We start from the raw sequence: 16,430 nt of genomic DNA on the forward strand, positions 1-16,430 counted from the left end.
ACTCACAAGTGTGTGGTGTTAGGAAAATAATTCCCTAAGCTTTGTTTGTACAACTTCAAAGTGGAGCTAATTATCCCTACCTTCTGAGCATTCTAAAACAGGTAAGGGTAGCATGTAACACAGGTGTTTGAATATAAAAACGTTCTCAGTGGAAGGTCATCATGAATATGTTGTTAGGACCGCAAATTTTTAAACTAAAAGTCACCTTTGGATCATACTAATTGTATCTGGACATTGTATGAGAACACAAATTGTAGCCAGGGGTGCAGGATAGCTTGTCCAAGGTGACACAGCCAGCTTTCGTCTGAGCAGGTCCAGGATTCAAGTTCCTGAATATGTCTTCTTCCCCTTGAATGCCTCTCTTTCCTCAGATTTCAAGACTTTTCAATGATTTTTATTTTCTGGTTTGTAAAACTTCACTCACATAAGTATTTTGTTCAAAGGATTATGGACATGGTTCCTTCATGACGGTTCAGGTTACTTCTTCAGAGGGGAGAATGTTATAGGCAGCTGAATTAGATAGAAATATTATAGGCAGTCAGACAGGGCCAGGCCCTCAAGGAGACGAGATGAAAGACAAGGTGACTTTGCAACTTGGAAGAGACAGACACTCCCTATGGGCCAGACATCAAGACAAAAAAGGAAACAAATACAGCTACATACTTCCCTAGGGATGGCCATCAGGGATTGATATTCTAAATAGGTATCAATCACCTGAAAGAGCCCAAATGAGTCACTAGCCCAACCCCCAAAAGGAGGAGACCCTGTCCCGAATTCATGCTCACTTGCTGTGTGACTCGCTTTCCCATTTGGTACTGGATTTAATCAATTTTACCTGATCAATGGTGCTTGTAATCTCCCTGGTTGACCATCGTTTTGTCCCACCTCATGTGAGTTCCCATGTTCTCCACCACCTTACACCCACCTTACCACATGGTTTTCTTCTATAAAAGTTCCTGGAAGAGACAGTTTCCCAGGGATCACTCACTCAGGGCCCCCCTCCTGTCCCTCTCTCGGACAACAGCTTTCTTTCTCCCAATAAATATACTCTGCTTATTAAAAAAAAAAAAAAAAAAAGAACTATGGATTTTTTTTTTCTGATAGTATCTTGGATATCTGAGAACTAGAAGTTCTTTTGTAATCAGAAATGTATCTCTGTTGAATTACTCACCCCCCAAAAAAATGTAGTCTGAAGCTTCCCCGTGTGCCAGCCCCACCCCTGGGTCATGCAGAGACTCTGATTGAGACTGAGCATGCTGGCAAATGCCTGTAATCCCAGTGCTTAGGAGGCTGAAAACAGGAGGATCACTATGAGTCAGATCTGTGTAGTGAGACCCTGTAGCCCTTGTATTAAATACATTTTAAAAAAGAAGACAAAGCGGAGCTATTTTTAGCTCATCATCTCTTCATAACCTTGAATTCTTCCTGCTTTACTATTTAGAAGATGGATGATGCTGAAAGAAATTTCCCAACTATAGAAGCTGAGAAGTTGTTGCAAGAAGTCACAGCAGTTGCAAGAGTTTTGCTGAGCATGAGTTTATTAGAGAGCAAAACAGTGTGCTGGGTACTGAATTCATCTTCAATAAACACTCATACTGGAAATGCTTACTTTGTCGACAGCCAAGATGTTATCCTTTGCAGAAGGGGAGGGAGAGAAGAAAGAGAAAGAGAAAAGAAGGAGGGAAGGAAGAAAGGAAGAAAAGAACAAACTAAGCCAACAAACTGCAAGTGTTCTGTGGCTTGGGGAAAGCAACGTCATAGAAAATCTTTTAATACACCAGCCTAAGCAGTTTGCCCTACGAACAATTTGAGTCACCTTGGGGCAGGCCATGCTGGTGAGGGAAGCATCTAGAGAGGTCAGTGAGGTGGCTTGCACTCTGTCATGCAGGGAAATGTAAACAAACGCTGGCAAGGCCTCTGTGCCTCCGCCATTGTGCAATGGGAGTCCACTTGGCCTAATATGTTAAGAGGATTAGTGCAAAAGCCACATGAACTTTGAAACAGCCCGGTGGAGCTTATGTACTTTCCAGTTTAAATTGGTCTTCGGCGAGACCTCTCTGACCATCAGGAATTTGGCAGCCTGAGTGTTCTGTCACATTCTCTGAAGCAAGGCTGAGTGCCCCATGTGTCAACACTGCAGGATGCTTTGTACATGAGGTGGAGATGGAATGAGAGCCAGAAGGTGCGGGGGCAGGGATCACTGCAGAGGTCATGCTGGATGAGAAAATAAAAAATTGGAGATATATGTGGATAGATAGATAGATAGATAGATAGCTATGAACAAAAATATAAAACCCTGCTGAAAGGGTCAAGATAAAATTCCTTTCTCTGCCCATTAAAACTACAGAGGGATTTGATGGGTGATAAAGGAAACTGGATTCCTGGAGACCAAAGAGTTCCACACCAAAGAAGAGATGGGGACCTCAAGTGACTCCACCATGGAGAAGGTGGCATGTTTGTTGGCTTCCATCACAGAAAAAGAATTTTCTGGATGCATGGGTGGGAGTCATAGAAAGGTTTTCTAGGCAGAGAGAAGGAAGTACAGTCAGAGAAGGAGGTGTTTCCTCAAGAGACAGGTGCATTGTGGTCTGGGTCTGTAGGATTTGATGTTGTCCCACAAGTATCTTCCAATAGCTGTTCTGGCACTTGTGTTCTACTGTCTTCCAAGATACCCATGTCATGGGCTAGGTCCCATTGTCAGCCACTTGTATGTTTACAGTTAGACACACGTTCCCCACCCAACAATGCAGCTTCCCTGGGAATGGAGGAAAAGCACAGGCTCAATTTGTATGCAAAAGCCATAGCCCCAATTTACTGCATTAGGAATTTATTTTAAGAGACATTGTAACCTTGGATACCTTTGTGTCCTAAAGCTGTAGTTTTTCTTATCTGTACAAATTTAAATTATGATTTTCCTTGTCTATTTTCTACCTATCTTTATTTCTTCTGTCCTATTGCAAAACTTACTTGTATCCATAAGGGGGTCAGGCCATAGGCCAAATGGTGTGGGCAGAAAATTAGTTTAGAAAAAGATGAGAATTCACAACGAAAATTGTCCTTCACTAAATACATTCCTAAGACTACTATTTACATTTCAATTTTAGCAAAAACAGAGTTTCACACCAAGAAAAAGAGACACATTTTCCTTTTCCACCAGAAATTTGTCACTGTACGTGCTGAGCCTCACAGAGCAGCCGGCCGACAGAGGCATCTGCGTTTGCTTTAGCGTTGTGGTGTCCCTGGGAGTGTGAGGCAGCATACAGTTGTGGTCGTGGAGCCAGTACAAGCACATACTCCTTAAAAATGTGTATGTTCCTTTAACAGATGCCATGTCTAGAGACAGATTTCATGGGGCTTTCCTCTAGGAATGCCAGTGGCTTTGGAGTGACTTCCCACGAACTGCACGGCTCACAGCTGGACAGTCACGCCCAGCACCCACCTCTCCTAGTCCTCCTTTGAAGCTCCTGCTTTTGTGTCAAGGATATCAAATGACAGGAATCTTTCTTATCTCCAGAAGGGGCAAAAATGTGAGGGCCCTTGAGCAGAGCTATAACATCCTCAAGAGACACAGAAGCTGAGAAGTCACCAGGCCAGCACAAGCAATGGGAAACAGTTGACCTCAGTGAATGTAAACCTTACACATGGTAAGTGGGTGCTAGGATTAATGTATCAGCAAGAACAATGAGCTAAGACGAATAAAATCAGTGCGAATGAAAATGACCAGAGGAGATTTAGAGGAGGGAAGGAACGGAGGCAGGAGGGAGAGGAAGGGGATTTTAAGAAGAAACAGGCTGTTTTATGTCCATGGACATGTTCTCCAAGAAGATTTTAAACTGCCTGGACTGAAAATATGTAGTAGTAAAAAATCAAAGAATCAGCCAAATCTCTCAATAAGCAGAAGACTCCACCATGCAGAAGTTTTCATTTCCACAAAGTGAGGAGGATCTTGATTATTTATGAATATAAACACAAAGCAGAAAATAGCTGTCAAGTGCCACTGGAAAGCTTTGCAGCATTAATCCAGAAACTTCAAAAAAGTGGACATTGTGGTGACACTTCCTTGCAGTCTTGGCCACAGCCAATGAGTTCATGCCCTGGCTGTCATGTTCCCTTTCTCCACTCTGTGTCCATGATACTACGTGAGTTCATGTGAAAACCGAGAGCTGGTTTGACAAAATAGAAAATAGTTGCAGAAGCAATGACTTTTCAGTGGAAAGTATATTGGATTTTTAACAAACCATGACTTCTCAGCTACAGGAGACATAATGCAGGATCGCCTGCATGGGGCAAAACGCATGTGCTGAGCACAGATGTATTTTCATTTATAATTATGTCATGAAAACAACATTTCTGGGACCCCATTCATTTACAATTATGTCATGCAAAGAGAGACAGGAACACCCGCAGAGCCATACAATGTGATTATACGCTGAAGCGGTTGTTAATTATCCTTTGGGACAGTCTCACAAGGATTTTAAACAAAATCAACAAACAGATAAAATATGTGCACAATTATTCAGGGCATACTGGAAAATTTGTGCAAACTCCTCAAAGTACGATGGGGGAAGATGGTTATCCAAGAAATAAACAAATCATCAACTTAGGTATTACTTAAAAAATTCATTTCCACCTTTTCCTGGATTCTATTTAGAAATTTGAATCTGAAGAAAAGGTTGAATGACAAGGAAACTCTTAGTTTCTGGCTCTGTCAGTGCTCACTAGAGAAGTGACAGAGAGACAGAGAGAGAGAAAGAGAGAGAGACAGACAGACAGACAGAGACAGAGACAGAGAGAGACAGAGACAGAGAGACAGAGACAGAAGTACATGCTTACAGTGGTACAATGACCTGACCACCTGCAGTCAAGTGTAGAAGGGTGCAAAAGGGCTCTGCTCAGCAATGAGCCAAGGATCCAGTCAGACACAGCAATGAGCCAAGGATCCAGTCAGATATTGAAAGCCCAGAGCTCACTGCAGAGTCCTGTGTGAGTTCCTAGCAGGAAACCACAATCATCTGTAATGCAAGGCTGAAAAATCTGTGCTAGAGCCCAGGAGTCAGATTTTCAAGACAAAACCAAAGACTACAGCTCCCCTGGGGGGGAAAAAATGTAGGCCTTCCTTCTGCTTTCCCCTTTTAATCCCATTCAGGCTGCAAGCCCACTGGTTGGTGCCATTCAGACCCATCTCCATCTTCAGAAAATCCATTCCCTCCCATCCAGAACTTTGCTGTGCCAATCAGTTGGGCTTTCTGACTCAGGTTGATGAAACTGTTAGCTCTCACACCGGCATTAAAGTGAAATACAAGATCTGTCTTTTGTTATCACCCTCGCTGCCTATATGGATCATAATCTGACCTGAAGTGCTTAAAAAGATCCAAAATGTGTCATGCTTTTCTTTTCTCCAAACTGGTAACCTTGACCTAGACCGAACATTTTTCCTGAGAACAGTGACTAATGGAGGCTGCCTCAAAGTTAGTGTCCCTGAGAGACTTCATATACAAAGGGACAATGGCCAGGCCATACAGAAAAATAGATTTTTCAACCCAAACCAGCAGCAACCTGTTTTGAGACTGTGAGAATCAGCCCAGGAAACCAGTCTGCTATTTCAGACTTGTAAGAAAACTTACAGCTCTGCCTAGTGAAAATACAGGAAGTCAAACAACATTTGTAACAATTAGCCAAAATTGCCAGGACTTGATTAATAATTCACAGCTTCTCTAATTTTCAAGCCTCCTTTCAGCTGAGGACCAACTCTAGCAACCCAAATGTGTGCCACTGATTGATCACAGAGGAAAGCCCACTCCTAATTAGCCGGTCTACCGTTTCTCACGCCAGTGGATTCTACTCAGCACACACCTGAAGCCTTTCCTCTCTCCATCCTAAATTGTTCCCAGCCCCGAACCTGCCTCTGAGCCTCTGCCAAAGCACAAGTTACAGTGGTTAATTACCTCACTAGCTCTGAATAAGGAGCCTCTGCTTGTTCCCCTTGGATTGATCCTCATTTCCTTCCACACCCCATTACTTCTCAATACGATATTTTTTTAAAGATCCTCTTTGTGACTTCCTGATTTTAGAGAACAATAACTAAAAGTTATCCACTTGGGATACAGGGACAAAAATCATATTTAGGAGTCAGACACTGAATTAGCTGCCAGCTAAGAAGAATAATCATTGCATATATTGAAAACGGGGACCGGCGAGATAGCTCAGTGGACTAAGCACCCACTTAGATCGAGCAAGGTTTGATCCCTGGCACCACAGGCTGTCCTGGCCCCACTGGCCCGATTCCTGGGCACACTGAGCTGGCCACTGAGATCAGGCCTGGGGGCACACACCTGTAATCCCAGTGCTGGAGAGACTGAAAACAGAAGGATCACTATGAGTCTGAGCTGCGTAGTGAGACCCTGTACCAAATACAGACACACGCATACACACACAACACAAAATAAAAGAGGGATACATGCTGAAATTGCTAGGATTGAAGGGCGAACAGTTAACAAAGCAAAAGAGGGAAAATTGTAACTGTGGGATCCCTCCTGGGTGGGCCTGCTGAGACCGTACAGGCAGTTACTGTGCCGGAGCTCTACCACTGCCGGGAAGCAGGGGGTGCACTCCAGAACTGCGCCCGAATCCAGTGCCTCTGCTCGTGCTTCCCTCAGGGTCAGAATTTGATGCCTGAAATAAACTGGTAATTGACAAATTCTCGGGATAAAATCAGTCACAAGATTTATTAATGTGTATAAGCAAAGAAACCATAGAAAATATTAAACAGAAAGGGCCAGATGTGGGGGTGGAGGCAAGTTAGAATAGAAATAAAAAATGATTTTGAGGGACCAAAGGTGACTATATTTGGCTTGTAAAGGGGTCCTTTTGGAATCCAAGTGGGCCCAAGAGATAACGTGTGCAAAGGTGCCTAGGTATGGTTACATTCCGTAGTCTCTCTTGTGACCGATAAAATGTGGGGTGGGGGACATGGAGGGCAGCTGTGTTCTCATTTGGTCGTCTTGTCTTAAGGCAGATGAAAGTATATCGGAGTCAAGTTTCTCCCACCATTTTCCGATCTCCACAGGTCTTTAATTTAAAACAGTCAGGATGCTGGTGTTCTGCTAGCGTCAGATCCCACCATAGGGACAGTGGACAAACAACCCATGGCCCCGCCACCTGTTGCTGATTAAAACCGAGCTTTGGATTTACTCTCCCTTTTGAGTCAAAGACCTAACAATTTTTTACTGTAAAGAAACAAGAGAGAATAAAGCCTTCCTTTGGGCCTTGGATACCCAGTAGGTAACTAAGAACAGAACAAAGCTTGACCTTCACTCTGCACTGTTTCTGACCTTCAAACTTCAAGTCAAATCCCTTCTCAAGCTCTGCACACAGGGCAAGTTAATCATTTGTGAAGCATTCATCTAAATGTTGGCAAGAAAAAGAATGACTAGTCCTTAACTTTCCTAACCTTTCCATCCCCTGTGAAGACTGAGGACACTGAGTGAAGAGTCAGTGATACACAGAAGTGCTCAGTTATTATCTTAAACCTAGATCAAAAATGCTCCAAACAGAAGCACTGATCACAGAAAGAGAAGTCACATGATGAATACTTCCAGAATCATCTTGCCAAAGCAGAACCAAGAAAATGGTCAGAAGGATCCTTGCTCTCCTCAGCTACTCAATCCATAGAGGCTGGTGTCCTTTTTTTGTGAGCGGGCCAATCTCTTCCCCAGACTGTCTCCTTCAACCACTCAAATCAAAGCCCCTTTCCTATCTTCTATTGCTTTCTAACTTCAGTACATCTGCCCATGCTTCCCCCCATTGCATTCAAAAATGCTTTTCTGGGCTTAGCATCACATCCTTATTCCATGGGGTGAAGCAAGGAGTTGAGGCCTCATCTCCTCTTTGGGCTTTGGGGATATTCCTTGGACCTGACCCTGGAATAGTATTATATTTTGATGTATCACTTTCTCAGCCTCAATACACATGTGATCATGGCCATTGCTATAGCTGTGTTCTTCAAACAAGATCCAGACATAGAGCCCAGAATACACTATATTCTGTTTTCCTTGTGGGAAATGAGCAGCTTCTGATTTGATGGCCTTGGGAATAGATCTGAGGGTGAGGGAGGGCTGCCTGAGCCAATGCAGGAGAAAGACTCTAACAAGTCTAGAGAAGGAGCCTATAGAACTTCTGAGCACCAGTTGCCAGCAGAGTAACAGTTGGATGCTCTAGTCAGTCTATCATAGGAAGCCGTGACACCTCACCCTGTTTTGACTTTGCAGATTCCATGTCACTGTCATAGAAACAGCCTGTGTAGAGCTGGACAGTCTTCTCTGAATCCAGCTAGCAGTAATTTAGAGATGGAAACCAGGTGTCATACTCATAGGAAGAGAAAGAAATGGATCTAGAAAAGAAAAAAAAAATAATCAATTGATTAACAAGAGCTCAGCATGTGCTTTACCTTAAGTCTGTGGGCTCTTAATTTCCCTAGAAAATCTGGGCATGAGACATCAGTCATCCAAAGTAGTAAGCGAAGGTGACCACAGCTCTTGCTAAATTTAGAGTTCTGAAAAATAAATACATAAAAATAAGTAAATGTAGAGTTCTGTGATCCAGTGACTATAAAGGGGACTCACCTTTATGTGACCAGCTATAGACCTAGATCCTCAGCTGAATTAGTGACCTCCTGGAGGCAAGAAGGTTATTTAAATTTTAATTCCCTTAATAACCAATATCAGAATCATTTCCTGAGGGGGCCAATCCCATTTTTAAAATTCAGAAAATTATACCTTTTATAATCCATATGTTTAATGTTAGATTTCAAAAGAAAAATATGAGCTAGACATCAAAAATATGTAGAGGAATTTGACATATCAGGTTTTTCTAATTGCATAAATGTGACTTGATAGAAAACCTATAATTAAGGGATTGGTTTAGACCTGTGATAACAACTTGAAATGCTGTAAATTTGTGTATGAGAGTGAAACACAAAAATCATTGGTCCTGAACCTTAGCATGCATCACAATCACCTGCACAGCTTGCGAAAACGTTGCTCATCAGGGTCAATCTCCAGTCTTTTTCAGGACACCTAAGGAGTTGGGGCTGGGGAGATAGCTCAGTAGCATAAGCACCTGCCTGGCAAGTGTAAAGTCCCAAGTTCAATCCCTGGTACCAAAAACATGGTTTAGAAAAAGGGATCCAGGGAGAAATCTAATGTTTCCTATGTGTTCCCAGATCATGTTGAAGATGCAGGCCTGAGGACCACAAGTTGAGATCCATTAGTTAAATGAGCAGAAGACTCATGTTAAATTCAGTAGATTTCTAGGAATGAATTAAGAACTTGCAAAAGTTTCTTAAACACACTACTTAAAAGGGAGGAAATCATATTAAATTTGTAAAAGCAGCTTCAAATATTTAAAGCAGATGAATGATCCAAGTTTGTAAGTGGCACTAAACATGAACGTAGGGTCCTACAGAACTTTGCCAACATTATACATAAAAGATTAAGATTTACAAGTCTAGGCAAAAACTCAAGTTTTAAGTGCATAACTTTATTAAACTGTTAATATTTAAAAGCAAACTCGTCTGTGAATTGACTCTTCTGTGCACCAGAGTTGCTTTTGAGAACATCAGAAATCTAGTTTGACAGGAGTCATTCCATTTCCCAGGGATCCTAAGACCCTGGCCTGGAAATTGTGGGCAGGATGGAAGCGTGGAAGCTCACCTCTCACTAATCTGCATGATGCTCCTTCAAATGGTCCTCCTCTGCTCACAGAGTCAGAGCTTGCTTTGAAGAAAGTGGGCTGACACGAGGAACCACATTTTGACTGACGGGGGTCTGCCTGCCGTGGGACTGGATCTCTTGCAAGTGCTCGGGGAGCTTTTCTCTCCAGCTCCCCTGCTAACTGTCACTGTCTTCATGTGCAGGCAGAGGACACCACAAGAAAAAGACTGGCATGTCAAGATCAAGCTCCCTCCAGAGACACTCCTTGAAATAATGTTGAATAGCTCAGTGTTTGAAACCTTTTCTTCTGAGACCAATTATCTCTCTGCTCCAATGTATTCAGCCTTCGCCAGTTTGGCTGCTGGGCCCAGCTGTTTTGGGGAAGGCCAGATGTATTTTGAATCACAGATGTGATCATTTAAATTAACTAAATGTTCTATGTTTTTAAAAAGGTACACTTATTAGCCTTCAGGGAAGGCATTCCTTGGTTTATTTGCCATGGTAGAAGTTTTGTCCCTCATTCTCTCTCAGAACCGAAAGCACTAATACATCCTAAATAAAAGCACTAAGGAATACTTGTCTACCCTCTCATTCAAGGGGGACACAAAGTTAGTGAAAGTCTTCAGTGTGCAAGGGATTCTGTACTCCACTGAGAAGTTGCCTCTACTGAACTCTAAATGTCAATCACTCCTTCAAGGCCAGATCTTGCCCACCCTCGGGAATTCTGAGACAGAACTATGCTTTCTGTGGATTCCTAAAGTAATGACTTGTTTTCTGCAAACCTTCATTTTTGTGTTTAATCTTAAGTAAAAATTTACAGGAAGATATCACCAAACAGCATTGTGCTCAGTTTCCTTGAATTTCAAAACAAATGAAAAAACCTTAAAGAAAAGCTCCACTTCATCTTATGAAAATAGATCCGGGATATGTGAGGGAGCAAAAGGAGTTTCATTTCTTCATCCATCATGTGACTGTTATCTGATATCCCAAAACAAAAAGAGATTAGCAAAAGAAAAGTATAACAATGATTTACTTGTACTTAGCTCTCTTGGGATGAAAACCATGGGCTAAGCAAATATTTATTTTTTAAAGAGAGAGAAAAAAACAATAAAAACAATGCAGAATTTCAAAGTGAGATGATAGGAAATTAACATTGGTTGTTACACTACTTATTGTTATCTTCAAAGTAGCTGCTCAGATTAGGAGATACAGGCATACGAAATTGATCAACAATATAAGCACTAACTGTTCCTTGCAATGAACTAACAGAAATTAGTCATGCAATTATCTTAGCCATCTCGTGTATGTCTCTTTATTTTTTCCCCTTCCTTCTTTTCCCTTTTCCCCATCCCAGTTGAAAATAGCTAAGCAAATATTTACCACTGAGCTATTTCCTAAGCCTTCAGACTTTTAAAAAAAAGTTTTATATGACACAAGACCTTCAGAACTGAAGACCCCAAAACTCAAAAGAGCAGTCTAATTTTATACTTAGGCTTGGTGAAGAATGGTCATATGGACACGTGTGCGTGGACAGAGGCCTGACCTCAAGCGATGGCTGGGAGTGCACTGAGGCCCATCTGTTCATCTGGATGTCTTCATTCTTTTCTTTAGAGACACAGCAAGATACCTGTCACGTGAGTGTCTGTGAGAGGAGAACAGAAGGCCAGAGGGACCTTTCTGCTTTTCAGGTTCTCACCACCTTCAACTTAAAGTACTCAGTGTGCCCTGGGGTCATGTCTTAGGTAGCATGTTCTGAGCTCTGACAGGTAGGAGGAAAATAGTATAACGACTGCGTCAAGTCCTAATTTTACTTTATCTTGGCCTGTTTTCTCATTTTTTAAATGGAGAAGATAGTTTCTACCTAATTTAAACTTGGCTGGCACATAGAAGTTGCCAAATAAACGTTAATGAAGATTTTGTTTTCACGAAGCTGTCAATCAGTTAATGGTTAGTTCTTTTGTTGGAATTATAGATGGCTGGTTAAAATATTCTTTAAAGCTGTAATATGATATTTTAAATTGTTAACTACTTGATTATGAATAAACTTTTTTAGTAAAGATATTTTATCATAGTATGAAAAATAAGCTGCTAAAGATGGACCACCTTGTTAACCAAATTTTTTTATATATTAATTTTATTGACAGGGAAGTGACAATGAGATAGTTTCAAAACAGGTTAGTAGGACAGTTACAATAATTATTATAGTGCATATTGTTGTCTTTGTAGTAGTTATTCATAGTACCTGAGGCAGACATGATGCCTTGTCTAAACACTATCAGTTCAAAACTTTCTTCTCATTGAACTAAGAGAAAGTAGCTGTATACCTATGCTAACTATTTTGTATAAACAGTTTTATATATATATTTTTTATACTATAAAATGGACCTTCATTTATATCCCCTTCTTTGCTTACTTTTATCAGAGATGGGTATTCCACTGCCATTCATATATTGTAGGTACATGAATTCTGCAAAGTAATCCAGTATAGTCCAGCAGTCCATAATAGTAGAGGGTTATCTGCAGGGCTGGCAATGTCTGAAGTTGTTGACTTGAGCCTTTTACAGCTCAGCATATTAATATGGCTTTACTTTTTATACCTTGTTTTTGTACTTTTCTGCTGAATGAATAAGCTATTTTTTAATCTGATATTAGTGAAAAACCCAATGGATCAACCAGTAAGTTGTTGAGCTATGTCCTTTTAAAAGTTATTTTGTTTTTCTACACTTGGAGGATATTTTATTTAATTTGAAGTGATCAAATGAACGAATTTTAAAAATGAAGAATTTTAAATTGTGAATAAAATTGCGTTGGCACATTGAAACCTGTGGTAACCTCCCAGTGGCCGTCATTATGGTACACACTACTTACATGAGTGCCTTTTCCCCCACGCACATGACATCAGATTGGCACTTGAAAGCCTAATCTACATTATTGCTTTTCTAAGATGTTGCTTACTTATTTTCAGTACATATTGTAAGTGGATGGGACAGTTATATTTGTTTTCATTGTATAGGTGAGAAAGAGTCTCGGGGACATTACTCAGTGGTTTTTTGTTTGTTGTTGTTGTTTTCTTTTGGGAAACCGGGTACTGAACTCAGGCCCTTGCACTTGCCAGGGAGGCGCTTATTCCACTGAGCCATCTCCCCAGCCCCTACCAGGCATTTTCTTTGCGAAGCTTCTGTAGGTGGCTGCAAGCCTTGTCACCCCACGCACCCCTCTGTAGTTTGCCTACCTGAGATCAAGCACTCAGCCTCCCTGGCATGTGGTGCACTTTCAGCCACAAAATGAGAACAGAGATGCCTGCCCTCCTTACCTGTTAGGCTTATAGGAGAGTCAAACAACATAGTATAGATTAAAATTTTTGAAATATATAAATTTTAAATATCTGCTGTTATTTTTAAACTGTATTAAAATCTCTCTCTCCCTCTCTCTCTCTCTCTCTCCCCCCCTCTCTCCTCTCTCTCTCTCTCTCTCTCTCTCTCTCTCTCTCTCTCTCTCTTCTCTCTCTTATAGGGTCTCACTATGTACTTCAAGCTGGCCTGGACTCTATACATAGCCCACACTGCCTCAGCTTCCAAGTGCTGGATTTATAGGTGCGCACCACCACACCCCACCTTTTTGCTCCCTCAAGAGTAAGGTGGTTGTTTTAGTTACTGTTCTCTCATTGCTGGGACAAATACCCGACACTCAAAATGAAGGAAGGAAAGCTTTATTTAGCTCACAGTTACTGGAGGATTCAGTCCTTACTCAGCTGGGTCCAACACAGAGCAGCACATAGCAGAAAGCAACCTTTCATGGTGGTGGCAAAGAGCAAGAGTGCAAGGGAGGGGCAGCAGCAGCTCAAGCAGCTAGCTTCGCTTCCCACCTTACACTATAATGCAAATTACCTGCCCCAGGGTAGGGGAAGTGCTCACACCTCCCCTACCTATGGGTACTTCCCAGTACTTACCCACCTATGGGTAATCCCACCAGTACTAAAACCTGTAATCCCAGCCTTGGATCACACGTAATCCCAGTGGATCATGAGTTAACACAAACTCTAGAAGTCCTCACCCCATGACTGCTTGAGGCTTTGGGGGGACAACTAGACATAAACCATAACAGTGGTGTTCATAAAGTTTGTAGTCCAATATAAAGCTTCAGGATCTCCAGGACCCTTAAGGCTCCTTCATCCTCAGCCTCTTTACCACATCTGTGGTAATGGTTGCATAAATCGTGATGAGTTCGGCAACGTAAAGAGGAGCTTCTGACAGGGCTCCTGCAGTCTTGACTTGCTGTGGCCTACGGCACAGGTGCCGTGTATTTACCACATGTCTGTTTTAGTGAGCTCCAATGAGGAAAGAAAAAGAAAAGGCCCACATTTCTGTTCTAAAAGAACAATGAACAATACTGTTGAGCGGCTTATTTTCTTCCTATTTTCACTTTCCAACTTTTTTCTGCTGCACTGAGATTCCTCATCTGAATACCTAATTAGGAAGCCGCATCTTTCCCGAATTTCCATTGAGCACTGTGACTCAGCAGGAAAGACTTTTCATTTTGAGATTTTCATGACATCCACACAGTCCTGTATCATACAACAGAAGGGTGGAGGAAAGATTGCTGCTTGAGGGTTAGGTGGGCACTATGGGTAGCAATTTGCAAACACCTCGCCTTGAACCCCTGAACTGGCTCTGTAATTGAACAAGCATGAGAAGTTGTAATGAGAAGAGGTCCTTTCTGAAGCATGCACTATCTCAGTACCACAGGGTATAAGAAGTTTGCACCTTCCCAGAACAACAATCTCACGCAGCCGGAAAATGTCTCTTACTGACACCAACTTAGACATATACTGAAAGCTAAACATGGGAAGCATGCAGCGTTACCCATCTTTCTTACAGTTTAATCACTCCAAACACAGAGCCTACTTTTTGTGTGCTCTGAAGAGCAAGACGGCAGTGATGACTAAGTGTGCGGCTCTAGCAGTCGGCTCTTCCCTGTGTGCCGTCTCTACTGAGGATAGGAGATGGTTCAAAAAATTCAACTTTCCACACCAGGCCACTGGTGTATACCCTGTACTTCTACCCTGTAGAAGTATTAAAAGTATTAGAAGTACCCATAAATGTGTCAAAGATTGTTACTCATAGCAATAAGACAGTGTTCTACAGAGGAACTGAATGTAGTTTAATTAGGCTCAAAATACTCTTTTGCAGTGACAGTGCTGTCGAAACTCTTGAATCCCATGTTCGGATTACTGAAGCTCCAGGTTACTCCTGGAAGGGAACATCCAGCCTAAAGAAAACCCCAGCTCCTGTCTTTGACTCAGACAGAAAGGAGAGCTGTTACATGAAAAAGTGACAAGTCTCTCCAGGAATGAGAGGACTTGTGTGAATATTTCCCAAGGAAATCTTCGTTGCTAATAGATACAGTTGTAATAAAAGGTAAGCCTGTTGTCATCAGAAATCGGCTAAGCATCAGAACTGAGCTCTTCTCAAATTCTCCAAACTCTTCCTCCTCAACCTCTTTCTTAAGGATTTCTAACAGTGCTTAGCCACCTTCACATAGGAAGCTTCCTGCAGAATTACAAACTGAGTTTTATACTCAGTCAAAGTTCTGGATTATAGAATGATTTCTTAGTCCTCAGTGTCTATTGAAACCTGTTGCCATGCAAAATCAAATGTTGACATTGTGCTCTGAATTAAGAATGAGGAGCCTGCATTTGGCATGTGACGCTAGGTCATTGTGGTCACCGCCTGTCTTTTCTATTCTTTTACAAATAAACACATGAAGGAAGAAGCCTGGGTGCTGTTAGCTCAAGGTGTTAACACTGCTTTACTTTTCCAACATATAATTTGACTTAGGTATGGTTAAAAAATTATTAATGTCACAACTTATATTTTATTTCACTTTGAATGTCACAGTATTTTTCAACAAATATTTAAAAAGATAACTTGTGTTATCATCAGTAAAACAATGGCTACGAAATATTAAGTAGCACAAAATACTAAGACAACTGGTGACCTCAGAGGATCAAACTTTATAGTTCTGTACTTGGTGCTATGAACCGAGAGGGACCTGACTTTAAAAGAAATAAAATTTTAGGTAGGTAAAACTTTCCAGTATTATTTATTCTTCATCTTTTCAGAATTTTATTTATAGAGACAAAAACAAATTGCCCTAAATTATGGTTTATGGGGACAACCACGATGAATTTTCCTTTTATGGAAATAAACCGAAAGGGGCCGTAGAGCCGACAACCGATAGAAATGGCTCGGGGCATGGTGATGGCGCCTCATGGTGGCAGCAAAACCGGGGGGCTGAGTATGAGTCATGGTATTGTTTGGATCTTGAGTGTCCTCCAAATGTCCATGTGCTAAAGATTTGGTTTCAAGGGGGGCACTATTTGGAAGTGGTGGACCTTTGGGGCCAGTGGGAGGCTTTCAGGTCACTGGGGGCATGTCCTCAAAGAGGAGAAAGGAACCCAGCCCCTTCCTCTTTGTTTTTGCTTCTCAGCCATGAAATAAGCTGTTTGGCTCTTAGAATGTTCCCCACCACTGCCACCTAGCAGCCCTGCCAGAGACATAAAAGCATGAAGTGGAAACTTTAACACCATGAGCCCAAAGAAGCTTTTTTCTATGTACGTTAAGCATTTCAGGCACTTTGTACAATTGGGAAAAATAAATAACCTAGACCATCACACATGTGGACAAATGTATCAGCGACCGCAGGCTACAGGCATGGAGC

General features: G+C 41.7%; 1 long non-coding RNA gene across 1 annotated transcript; it reads left to right on the plus strand.

The window, feature by feature from the left end:
* Positions 1-3,506: 3,506 nt before the first annotated feature.
* On the plus strand, positions 3,507-14,980 carry LOC111816788. Its single transcript, XR_002821123.1, has 4 exons — positions 3,507-3,652; positions 11,330-11,476; positions 13,224-13,303; positions 14,900-14,980. It is a non-coding gene; the product is annotated as an uncharacterized LOC111816788 (long non-coding RNA).
* Positions 14,981-16,430: the final 1,450 nt, after the last annotated feature.

Source organism: Octodon degus, unplaced genomic scaffold (genome assembly GCF_000260255.1).
Source record: "Octodon degus isolate 3935 unplaced genomic scaffold, OctDeg1.0 scaffold00003, whole genome shotgun sequence".
NCBI classification, from domain to species: domain Eukaryota; kingdom Metazoa; phylum Chordata; class Mammalia; order Rodentia; family Octodontidae; genus Octodon; species Octodon degus.